At 41.8% G+C, this 12,379-nt stretch overlaps 1 non-coding gene across 1 annotated transcript; it reads right to left on the reverse strand.

Moving 5' to 3' along the window:
• Positions 1-7,289: 7,289 nt before the first annotated feature.
• On the reverse strand, positions 7,290-7,362 carry TRNAV-CAC (transfer RNA valine (anticodon CAC)). Its single transcript has one exon. It is a non-coding gene; the product is annotated as a tRNA-Val (tRNA).
• Between the last annotated feature and the right edge of the window lie 5,017 nt (positions 7,363-12,379).

Consider the following 12,379-nt stretch of genomic DNA (forward strand, 5'->3'; position numbering starts at 1 on the left):
TTGAGTAATATGTGCCACAGGTTGTCAAATGTATGCGGGCTATTTTTTAAGTAAGATCCGTTTTTAAATAAAAATGAAACAAGTAAAGATATTGTCAAAAACATCTTTTTAAATTTCACTCCTTGCACCTTGAGTTATTTTTCTACATAGTTTCCTCATTTGTTTAAACTTTTAGTGCAGCGTTTTATTAATGTGGTCATGCCCACATCGTGGATCTCATCTGCCTTGACAATTGCCTAGTGCAAAAATGGGCAACCCTCTTCAGGACCGTTCTCCATAAGGCAATGGTAAAACATGAAAATTTGTGGAAATTCCAGTGGCAAAGTGAAAATTGTAAACCACAGGTCTTAATGAATTTTTGCGTCAATTGTATGGTACCAAATCGTCTTGCGATTACAGAAGGTCGGCCCGATTACGGTTCATCATGAACATTGTCCCGCCCATCCTTGAACGACCTTGAACGCTCATTGCACCTCACAGAATAAACAGCATGACATGACGCCACACCTGTGTGCATGTACACGTTTCTACAGGCAGGTAAAATTTACATTGTTCCAGACAGTCGGACCTTACTTAAAAAATAGCCCTAGTATATACTGCCCTGGACTTTCTGTGCTCCCACAAGTTTGGAAGATAGAACGCAGTTGCTATGATTTATGAAATGATCCATTTACTAAGTGTATGAACTCACAGATTGTGGCACGATGTGGAACAGGGCCGTTTCAAACAGGTGTGCAACACACACAACGTGGTGCAGAACATTTCACATTTGAAAAACTGGTACTGTCAAAGGTAACTAGTATAGTAAATTTTCTCTGTGACAGTAAGTATTTAAAATGGGGAACTTGGAAAAGAGTAAATGGGAAAGTTAAGTGTAACAAAGGAGAGGCATTTATGGGGAGTCTCATCATTTCTTTCCTGTGCTGAGGAAGAACGAGATAAAGTCTGTGCAGTACACAAGAGTGCCAACATCTGCATTTGACTGTATCCTCTGTAAAGTCCAAGATGATCTGGAAAAACAAACAACAAACTGAAGAAAACCCATCTGTGCCAAGGCAAGGCTACCTCTGGTATGACGAGCTTGCGTTTTGATTGCCAAAGCAGTGGTCTGGCTAACACTTCTGTTATGAGCAGTTGCCGTGACTACCTGCTTCCATAATAGAAATTAGATTATTTCAAAGTGAACCGCATTGCACCACACCGCATCTCCCTGCCTTGAGTCCCTGCGTGTTTGTTGTATCTCATAGCTCTGCATTGTTTTGATCACACCGTGCCGCTGTGTGTGTGTTCTTAACGTGCGGAATTCCTACCAAATCAAATATCAGTTTTCAGTGCATATTGTTGGGAGACTTCAATAACAGAACACTGGTTTAGTGAAGTGATACGTCGCTACCCTATGTTGTCAACAAGTGTGAGATAGTGGAACCAACTCCTTAATCACTGTGTGAAGAAATCACTTGTAATACAGATCACCTGTCTTAAGTGTATTATTTTTTGCTTTACCATTTTTTTATGATCAATCAATGTTATAGACATCAAATCCTGTTATGACCTTTCAGCATTCAGTCTGCTCTCATAGTTCCTAGAGTTATTGACTCGACTAGGCCTATGCTTTTTTACAACAGAACTTTCAATGATTCAGCTGTGCAATAAAACCGCAGTAAAACCGTAAACGTGACTCCTGGGTGGTAGAGGTCTGCATGGGCTGAGACTTGATAAAAGGAGAAACAACATAATTTATGCCATAATTCAATTTGTGAATTATAATTTCAATAATAGTATTAATAATACAATGAAAACTGTCGTAAAGGCCAACCCTATTAGCAATCTTAAGTTAAATGGAGCAAAACAAATGAAATTATGCATTTATACTGCTTTTATAGGAGGTAAGCTGCAGTGTAACTGTCAAGGGAACCTAGAGTTGCAGTCTGAAAGCTGAACATCATAACAGTATTCATTGGCAATGAATTTCAGCTCCAGATTTTCATGGTGGATAATACATATTTATTCAAGTTCGAATCCAGTGCATTTTAATCCAGGTCCTCTGTTACAAGTGATTCCTGTGTATGTATCTTTGTGTGTGTGAGACAGATGTTTATTATTTAATGACAGAAGGATAGTGCATTCACTTATGTATAATACTCGCAACATTCCAAGAATATGTTACTTGTGAAAGACAAATAAAATATTATGTTTTCTCATACAAAGCTCATTATTTAAATCCGTAGATATGCAATCTTATTTATCAGAGAAATGACCCTTGAACGTGTTCAGGTAAGTGATATAAGTATGTACCGTTCTCTACATTACTATTCAAGGCTGGGAAATACTAGCAGTTCTGCGCTAAAAATGATACTGCATGAAATTCCGCCAGTCACCAATATGATCGCATTGTACCACCCTAGCTTCAACACTCGTGCCTGTTTAACTCATTAGTGACATTGCAAATAGTAGGTGTTATAATGAGTATTTTTTGTAAAAATGCTTTACTGCAGTGTTCAGTTTTGTACATCTTGTGAGAGAAAGTGTAAATCTATTTTGTTTCCCACGTTTCCTGTTAATCAAAAATTAAGAAGCAAGTGGATTTCTCAACAAGGTGATAAACCAGGTACTGTAAACTCCTTTAGAAAGGTTGACGGTTTGAAGTGGGTATTTCTGAGGACAAAATTATAGCATGAGCACAGCTAGAAGGTTTCTTCTGCCTAAATCTGTATCTACCTTCAGTATTCACAGTATTCAGTATTCGTTTATCCAAAAGAAAATTTATCTCTCAAGAAACTATGCAATTTTTCTTCTATCTGTGAAGAGAGTCAAATTGTAGAAGTATAGGAACACGATTTTTACCAATTTTAAGGCCAGTAGTTAGGAAGACTCTTCGAAAGCGACAGTTAAGCGAGATGCCATCATCAAAAAGTTACGAAGAAAACTTCATAATCTTCAAAATGAGTTGCACAAACATAAAACTGACAGCTCTGGTATGAACAAGCAACTGTCCATACTTCAGAATGAAGCCCAAAATGTATTAAAGCCACTTTTTTTGCTGGAAAGTACTGTGAAGTTTGTTTACAGCCTGTTTTTCTTCCTGTGAGTGAAAGCCCGGTCCTCAGCCTTGTACATTTTAAACATCCCAGAAGGCTGAGGTTCTCTAAAACATAATGTGTGGTGTTACTAGAGCTAGTAATGCAATACATATCCCGTGCTGTCCAGATCTGCTTCAGAACTTGCTCACAAACTGTACAATTAAAAAAAAAAAAAAGAAGAAGTTATTTCAAGTTATTAAGTTTGACAAATTCAATGACTGAACTTTATAAACTTCCAATTATTGTGCAAAATTTCATGAAACCGCTTGTGGACAACCTAGCCTTATTGCATGAGCAGAAATGAAAGAGTTTTGCAGCTATAACAAGCCTCTCAGCAGAAATGTACTTAAGTTTTAATGAGCGAGTGCTTGTTTATGATTTTCCGGTGAGTTGTAGAGAAACCTGAAAGTTGTAAATGTGCATAAAAAGAGTCAGTACATTCCTTCATCTTTAGAATAATTTCATATAGTGCGCTTGTATGTAGGGTGCTAAAGTGCAATGCTGGTGACAGCTTTGAACGCCAGTGAAACTCGGTTGCTGCGCGGCATTTCCTGGCCTTGGTAATGGTATCCCCTCTTAATTCTTATCAGAAAATGGATGGAGGAACCAAAGGAATGGCCTGCTCCAAGGTAGTGTGTTGGCTCCTATACTATTTAACATCTTGAAACCTGTACGCTCAACAGTAGAGATAGTAGCAGACTTCCAAGCTGCAGAAATGAAGATTCTGAGGTCAGTGCTACAGAAAACACAAGAAGAGATCCATCATAAGACACAAGTAAAGCAGGACCTGGAAGGAACAGGAGTGGAATGGCACCAAGATGAGAAGGAAGAAATGTATCTGGATAGACAAAGATGGAGGGCGTTCTTGTACCGCATCCGGGGGACGGGAGACTGTTACAGGAGGAGGAGGAGGATGATGACAAACCACTACCAAAAGGCACTAAAAGCTTCATTTACCTTGCACTCACCATCCAGTCTAACATTTTTGAAGTAGAAATTTCTCTGACACATGCATTGGTAGAACTCAGAACATATTGTGATCAAAACCAGCTAAAACCCAATCCTGAAAAGAGACAAATCTACGTATTTAATTTGCTACATATTCAAGCATCCCAGAAACTTTAAAGTATTGCTTTGCTCCCAGATATCTATAGCAGTCGCCCTGGATTGTACACCGACTTATGAAAAACCCTGCCAAAACATCAGACTAAAGGTATCCGCAAGGAACAACGTTCTTCGCAAGTTGCCAGGCACTACTAGGGGAATTTGACCACAAACCCTTAGAACATCAGCATTAGCCCTGTGTTACTCTGTGGGTGAATATGCCAGTCCAGTGTGGTATAAATTGGCCCATACACAACAGGTTGTCATAGTACTCAACAAAAGCTGCAGAAACATTGCTGGATGTCTGAAGCCTACTCCTGTTGAGAAAATCCACTGCTTAGCTGGTATTGCTCCTGGAGAGATAGCAGCGAATAAGGTACCCACACTACAAACACACCCATCATCATCATCATCCTAAACCATCTCCAGTTTCCCGGGTGTGGTATATGAGCCTCCTCCATCTCATCCTGTCCTTGTACCATTCTTCCTCCACCAACTTGTCCCAATCATGACCTCTCAGCATTACATCGCTCTTAACTAAATCTATCCATTTCCTTCGTGGCCTTCCCACGGGTCGTCTTCCTTCTACCTTTCTGTCAAATTCCTTCCTTGCAGTTCTGTTTACTGGCATCCTCTTCATATGACCAAACTACTTCAGTCTTGATATCTGAATCTTATTTAGGAGAGAATTGTCTATTCCTACTTCTTCTCTAATTTTCTCATTCCTAATCTTGTCTTTCCTGGTTTTCTGGATCATAGTGCGTAGGAATTTCATTTCAGCTGCCTGAAGTTTGGAATTATCTCTATTGGTCAGTGTTGTGGTTTCGAGACTGTATGTAAGAATTGGTGTATAATAGGACTTGTACAATGTCATTTTTGTTTTCATGGGTATTTGCTCATCCCACAGCAGGTGTCTTACCTGGTGGTAAAATTATGCTGCCTTATTGATTCGATTGTTCACCTCATGTTTTGCTAGGTTGTCATTTGATATAACGCTACCCAAGTATTTGAAAACTGGAACGCTGTCCAGTTGAGCTTCATTTAACATGACTATTGGTTCTGCTCCTTCCCCATACACTTTCATCACCACCGTCTTGGTCTTGCTGATGTTTAAACCATATTTCTTAAACTCCTCATTCCAGCTTTGTATTCTCTCTCCCAATTTATCTTCTGAGTCAGTCCAGATCGTAACATCATCTGCAAATGTGAAGGCTTTGATATCTCCGTGTTCTTTCCTTTTAATAGATTTCATTATTACATCCATTACAATAATAAATAGAAGTGGTGACAATGAGCTGCCCTGCTGCACTCCTCTCTTTGTTTCAAACCAGTCCGACAAACCACATCCTACTTGAATACAGCTTCTGTTCCCACTATACAACATTTTCACTTTGTCTATGAGGCTGTCTCGCACTTGAAGTTCTTTCATGCATTGCCAAATTCTTTCCCTTGGTATACTATCGTATGCTTTCTCAATGTCCAAAAATATTAGGAATAAAGGCTTGTTCTTCTCCCAGTATTTTTCCATTAGCATCCTAATTGCAAATATAAGGTCTGTAGTTGACCTTCCTGGTCTGAAACCATACTGCTCTTCTTCCAAAATTGGTTCAACAATATCTCTGATTGTGGTCTCTATTATTTTTTCCAATATTTTCAGGACATGAGACAGTAGTGTGATACCACGGTAATTAGTACATTTTCGTCGGCTTCCTTTCTTGAACAGAGGTACAATGATGCCCATCTTCCAGTCCTCAGGAACAGTATTTTCCTCCCATATCTTGTTGAGCAGTCTATAGAGCCATTGGATTCCTGGAACTCCCGCTGCTTTCAGCATATCTGCACTTAGTTCATCTACGCCCACTGCCTTTCCTTTCTTCATGCTCTTGAGCGCATTTTCAACCTCAAGCCATGTAATTGGTGGTTCAGTTGTGGTTCCTCGACTTGGCTCTCCTCTATCCGTTGTTATGTTTTCTGTACAACTAGGCAACTATTCTCCATTAACACTAATCAGAGAGAAAAAATGACAAGCAGGAGATACTGTGGGTGTGTTCCACCCACAGAGGCAAAAAATCATGAGTCATGACAACCTAGAGCTGCAATGAATCAGAAGAAGCTTTGATAATAATGTGGCCATTATTTCTTTAGGATTGCAGTGTTCTATTATTACTGTAGGAAATGTCTGACTCGTTGGCTGAATGGTCAGCGTCCTGGCCTTCGGTTCAGAGGGTCCCGGGTTCGATTCCCGGCCGGGTCGGGGATTTTAACCTTCATTGGTTAATTCCGATGGCCCGGGGGCTGGGTGTTTGTGCTGTTCCCAACATCCCTGCAACTCACACACCACACACAACACTATCCTCCACCACAATAACACGCAGTTACCTACACATGGCAGATGCCGCCCACCCTCACCGGAGGGTCTGCCTTATAAGGGCTGCACTCGGCTAGAAATAGCCACACGAAATTATAATTATTATACTGTAGGAAATAAAACTTGTCTACTCTTTTCTGCCTAGAGGCGTCCGACTCGGCTGAATGGTCAGCGTACTGGCCTTCATTTCAGAGGGTCCCGGGTTCGATTCCCGGCCGGGTCGGGGATTTTATCCTTCATTGGTTAATTCCAATGGCTCGGGGACTGGGTGCTTGTATTGTCCCCAAAATCCCTGCAACTCGCACACCACACACAATACTATCCTCCACCACAATAAAACGCATTTACCTACACATGGCAGATGCCTTACAAGGGCTGCATTCGGCTAGAAATAGCCACATGAAATTTATTTAGCCTAGAGGCAAATGTTTGAAGAATTTACAAATTGAAAGGGAAGATAGTTAAGGACCATGTCTTATGGAAGTTAAAACTCTTACCTCTGAATCTAGATTTAATTAACAGTGCAGGTTTTACACGCATTTACTGAGTGTGCCAGAAGAGCAGGCTACACCAAAAACTATATAGTGAGCACTAAAAAATAGTTTGTTGATAAGTGAAGGAATACTGTAATTATGTACAATTACTGACCTGCAAACAGTGATTTTACGTTTCGTTTGTATATCAAGTGGTTCGTACAGCATAATAATTGGGAAACGTAGAGATAAAAAATACAAACATGTTTCCGCCCGGGATCGAACCGGGGACCTTGCGCGTGTGAGGCGCACGTGATAACCACTACACTACGGAAACGATGAGATGTACATGTTGTAACTAACTGTGATATTACATGTTAGCTGTAGTGGTGTGTCCGTTTATTGAAAGGTATTATCTTTGTAATATCGGTATTCTTTTCTTACTTCCATCCTTCACTTGTATGCATAACCTATCCTGAGAACGCATATCTTTAAGGCAACATCACTAACTTCCAAAGAGAATAAGTACTAACTTCGTTCAACATTATCTGTACCGGTAACAGATTCATCAAGGTAACCTTCGATTTATCCGAAATTCTAAACTTTACAGAAGAAAATTTTTCCTACGGTACATAAGATTTGGAAGGTGCATAGTTCAGAAGGGCTAATGTTGGAATCTTGTGGCCGGCTGAAGTATTAATAGGTACCGGTAGTACATTTGGTTAGGTGCTTTCTCTGTGTTGAAGATTATACGATCGAATCGTGGCATAGTCTGTTATCATTTAAGAAAGTTTGTAAGGAAGAGTATACACGTCAGAGATTTAAACTTATGGCAGACTATCTGGCACACTGAAGAAAAATCAAGGCGAAATATTTGGAACTCAGCGCGTCTTAAAACAGAAAGTAATTCAGGGGCCGCTATCCTATTTTTACGTGCAGAGAGCGAGTTACAGTTTCATGGTTATACTAACTTATCTCTTCTCTCTTCATATTGTTATTTATTGATTATTAACAGGCCCACTTTCTCATCATCAGAAAATGCTACTGTTAGGGATGTGCCACTCGATCGCCCAATGATCTTGTTGTTGTTCTTGTTCTTGAAGTTGATGTGGGCTCGTTATTTCACCCAGACACTTTTTTTCTTTCTTGATATTTGCACTAGTTCGACACTCGCACACTTATTCTTCTTCTTCTTCTTCTACTGCTTCTTGATATTTGGTTGGGCTCTGTATTTAACTAACACCTAGTTCCAATACTTTGTAAATGAAACACTGTCGAACACTCAGAAACATTTAGTTATGGTGACTAAGAAATACTTTATCTCACAGGTGTTAAAACTGGGGAATCTGGGAACCACTTGTTTATGATCATGTATGGATTGATCCGTAGGACTATGCAGAAAGTACTTTAGTACAAAGATCACTGGTATGGGTGAAAATCTACATCTTGTGGGTGTAAGGGTAATAGACATAGGACACTCGCACACAATAGGGATGTACTGAAACACTACCGATAGATGTCTCACGTGTAGTACCCGTTATGCGCTTGTCGATCGTCATTTGTTTGTATGTGTTTTTAATGGAAGTTACCTAGTTAAATGCTGAAGTTAAAGATCTAATATATCGTTACGACAACAAAGATGACAAGAAAATTGTGATGCCTGACTATTGCTGTGTCCCAATGTCTCAAATTAAGTTCGACCGTATTCATACTATCAATATCCTAAGCAAGATGCTTTCCGTAAAAAGTGGTTGCATGTGATTCGTAGGCAGGACCTACGAAATAAAAATATGACTCCTAATATCAAAGTCTGCTCGAAACATTTTACAGTTGAAGATTATGTCATTACTGAAACTGGTAAATAAGCTAATTAGTACTAATTAAGAAATAATTTTATAATCAGTTAGTACATTCTGAAAAGTTAATATGAACTATTTCAATAATTTTAGGCGAAAGACGAAGACTTAAGGAGAACACTGTACCTTCCATATTGTCATGGTATGGCACCGGTACCTTGGAAATAACTCCGAGGGCAAGAAGATAGAGAAGTAGAAAAACAGCCAGAACACCGTGTGCGGTACGGTACCCTGAATCACACAGTGACCTATTATTTGACACTGGAGCACCATCAATTTCAGACTTCTTGAACATTACTTCCAAATTTGAAATTTTTATACCGGTATTTGTCTTATGGTCCGAAACAAGATCCTGAAACTCGTGCGCTACACGGAAAGGAAGTTCAGTCGTACTGGATGTAGCCCCAGGCACTGCTGTCACACCAATGTCGTGCCTAATGTATGCCTATAACCGGCAAAGAAAAGAAAAAAATACCGTATTAGGAATGTTTTCAAAATGCTAGTTTTTACTTTAAGAATTCAATCTTAACAAAAACGCCAAAAGAAGGAGTTGCTGCATTTATTCCTTACTGGTACATTTCAATCAACTCTTGCATTTTTCCGGATATTTTTTCGCCCCTTTTCTTCAATTCTGCTTCCAAATCCGCAATCGTCATTGCACCTATACCATTTCCCGTCTTGTTGAAAACATTAGCAGAATATGGTAACTCCATTTTAATGCATTTAAAGCAAAAGTTTCGTTTCGATGATCGCAAATGTAGGAATACTCCATATAAGTCTCATAAAAACAATCGAGCAGCGGAAAGCGCATACCGGGTACTACCATTACGCTGCCTAGCGGACAAGTTTTGCGTGATACATCCCTATTCCGATAAAGTAGGACACCAATGCAGTTCGCAATGTTCTCTGACTGAGAAGTACTTGAAGATTGAGTAAAGTAGATCGTGCAGTGGACGCACAAAATGGTTTCAAAGTACTTGAAATAGTTCATTAGAAGACGTAGCACCTAGACAAATGAGAGTGATTAAATTATGTATACAATACTAGGAGATATAGGAAGATCACAGGGACACAAGGTATACTAATCTTCACGCTAGAGTGGTCGATCTCAGCGACTTCTACAAAACATACAACACCGGGCCAACATATAAGGGATAAGTAGGAGAGGGCAGTGGAACTACGGAGGGGTGAATATATGTAAGAGTGTGGGACTTTGGACAGAGGGAAAATATCTGATCAAAGTATATGGGGGATTTAGAGAGTGGAAAGTGTTATTGAGATCGTAAACAAAAAAATAAGAGGGGTGACAGTGTGATGATATGACGTCAATTAAAATGTACATGCGATCGGTGGAGGGGAACAGATGACAATATACGGTAGCCATGTGGCTTGGTTTAAAAGCAGGCGGTAGGGAGGACGTGAGTCAAATGAGAATATTATGAAATAAGTAAGTGATATTAATGTATTGTGGTAATGAGGGATTAGAGTGATCTAAGAACTGATTTAATATATTTATTATTGTGTGAGAGGGCTTGTATACCAGACATGCAATTGACGTGGGGAAAAGCGAAAGCGAAAACAAGTTACTTCATTCCCTCTCCTCAGACGAGGAGGGGCGGGCCATCAGCTCAACTAAGGAGCTCTTCGGCCGTGTAAAGGGAAGAATTTACAGAAAAGAGAAAATGTAGGGGGTGTGTGTTGTACACACCAGAAGGGGAAAAGAGTGAATGAATCTGGCGTAAGGGCACCGTCACAACAAGCCGGAACCCAGGACGAAGCCCGCAAAGCATCCCGCGCAGGCAAACCCCCCGAACAGCAGGGGAAGAGGGGACAATTGACTTTATTGAAAACTGGTGTATTACAGAGAGTGACGTTTATTTACAGAGATGTACAAAATCGTATTACATATATGGTGTGGGTAGAAATTGGGTGTAAGGTGGAGTGTAGTATTGTGAGAGAAGGTAGGAAAGGGAGGCGGTAATGTTGGTAAGGGAAGTGGCAAGAAGACGGAGGAGGTCTAGGGTCGGGAGGGGCGGTAGGAAGAAGTTAGGTTGTGGAGCTGGTAAGGGCACCGCTTGCGGTGGGGGCGTGGGTGGTGGGGTGGACGGCGGACTATGAGAAGAGGTAAGAGGAGGGGAACGAGCGGGGCGGGGTGGGGAGAGAGAAGGCTCCACTCTATATGTTCGCCCGCGAAATCGGACGCCGGTGGTGATGAGATGGTCGACGTCGGCTGCAGAGGAGACTTGGAGACGAACCATGAAGGTCGAGCCGCTGGAGTTAAAGATGGGACGCCAGCGGAGGTCAGTTCAGCCAGGATGTCTTGCTCGGTGAAGGCAGGGTCCAGGCCATGGATGACACAGGTCGGTGACGAAGGCCGGTTGTGAGCTGGTACAGAGGAGTCTTCAGTGTTGGGGAGAGTGGCGGAGCTGCGACGGTGGCATCTGTGAAGTGAGCAGAGGGCGGCTGTGAATGAGCGGGTAGGGAGACAACTGGTGCAGACATTATAGAAGAGGGGTGACTGGAGGTAACAGTGCAGGTGGAAGTAGACGGAGCAGAATGTACAGAAGTGGTGATGGTGGTGGTGGTAGTAGTAGTAAACGTGGGGGTGGAGTGAGTAACGATGGGAGGGATGGTAGGAGAGATGGGGAAGTCAGGAAGAGAAATCATTCGCTGTAGTAGATGCTCCGGAGTAGGGACTGCAGCGTAGTCTGCATCATAAAGTCGTATACCATTTTCAATGATGCCGAGCGGTGGGCCTGGAAAGCGGAAGAAGGCGACGACGTCTGGAGAAGGTTGTCCTGAGAGGCCATCCTGGAGGCGAAGAACTGCTTCAACAAAGGTTCCGTTGCGGCGAATTTCATCATGGATGGAGGTTGGAGAATAAGAGGTGTCCACGCCCTGGATTAGGCACGAGTACATAGTGGAGAGGGGAGGCGACAGCCAACTAGGCGTCTGCCCGTTTGATTTTCCTTGGGCCGACTGGGTAACAGCAGAGATGAGCGCCACCCAGCCGAAAAAAGCGTGGACATGCGATGTTCGAAGAGAGTGACGTGGGGAGAGGAAAATTGAAATGTATTAAGCTTGAGTACAGGCAGCGTCTAGAGGAGTTATACAACGGACTAGAAGTGTGACGGTCCAGAAATAATGTGTCACTGCTCCAACTGCTCCAGTGACACGACTGGAACAGTGTCACGTTGCCGGTCCAGTGACAAACCGGTCCAACCACAGATGGAGCTGAGGAGCATGACAGTACGCAAAGCGCGGTGACACGCTGCCGGTCCAGTGACAGACCGGTCCAGCCACAGATGGAGCTGAGGAGCATGGATCAGCGGTGACACGCTACCGATCCAGTGACAACCGGTACAAGCACAAATGGAGCTGAGGAATATAGCATTGTAGGCTTACGTAGTCAGCAGATGCACGATTTGCTCTGTTCTTCGAATATGTCATGATCACGCCTGTCTTATCTGATTCGATAATGGCACACTGGTGGTAGGT

This window comes from Anabrus simplex, chromosome X, assembly GCF_040414725.1.
Source record: "Anabrus simplex isolate iqAnaSimp1 chromosome X, ASM4041472v1, whole genome shotgun sequence".
Taxonomy (NCBI): domain Eukaryota; kingdom Metazoa; phylum Arthropoda; class Insecta; order Orthoptera; family Tettigoniidae; genus Anabrus; species Anabrus simplex.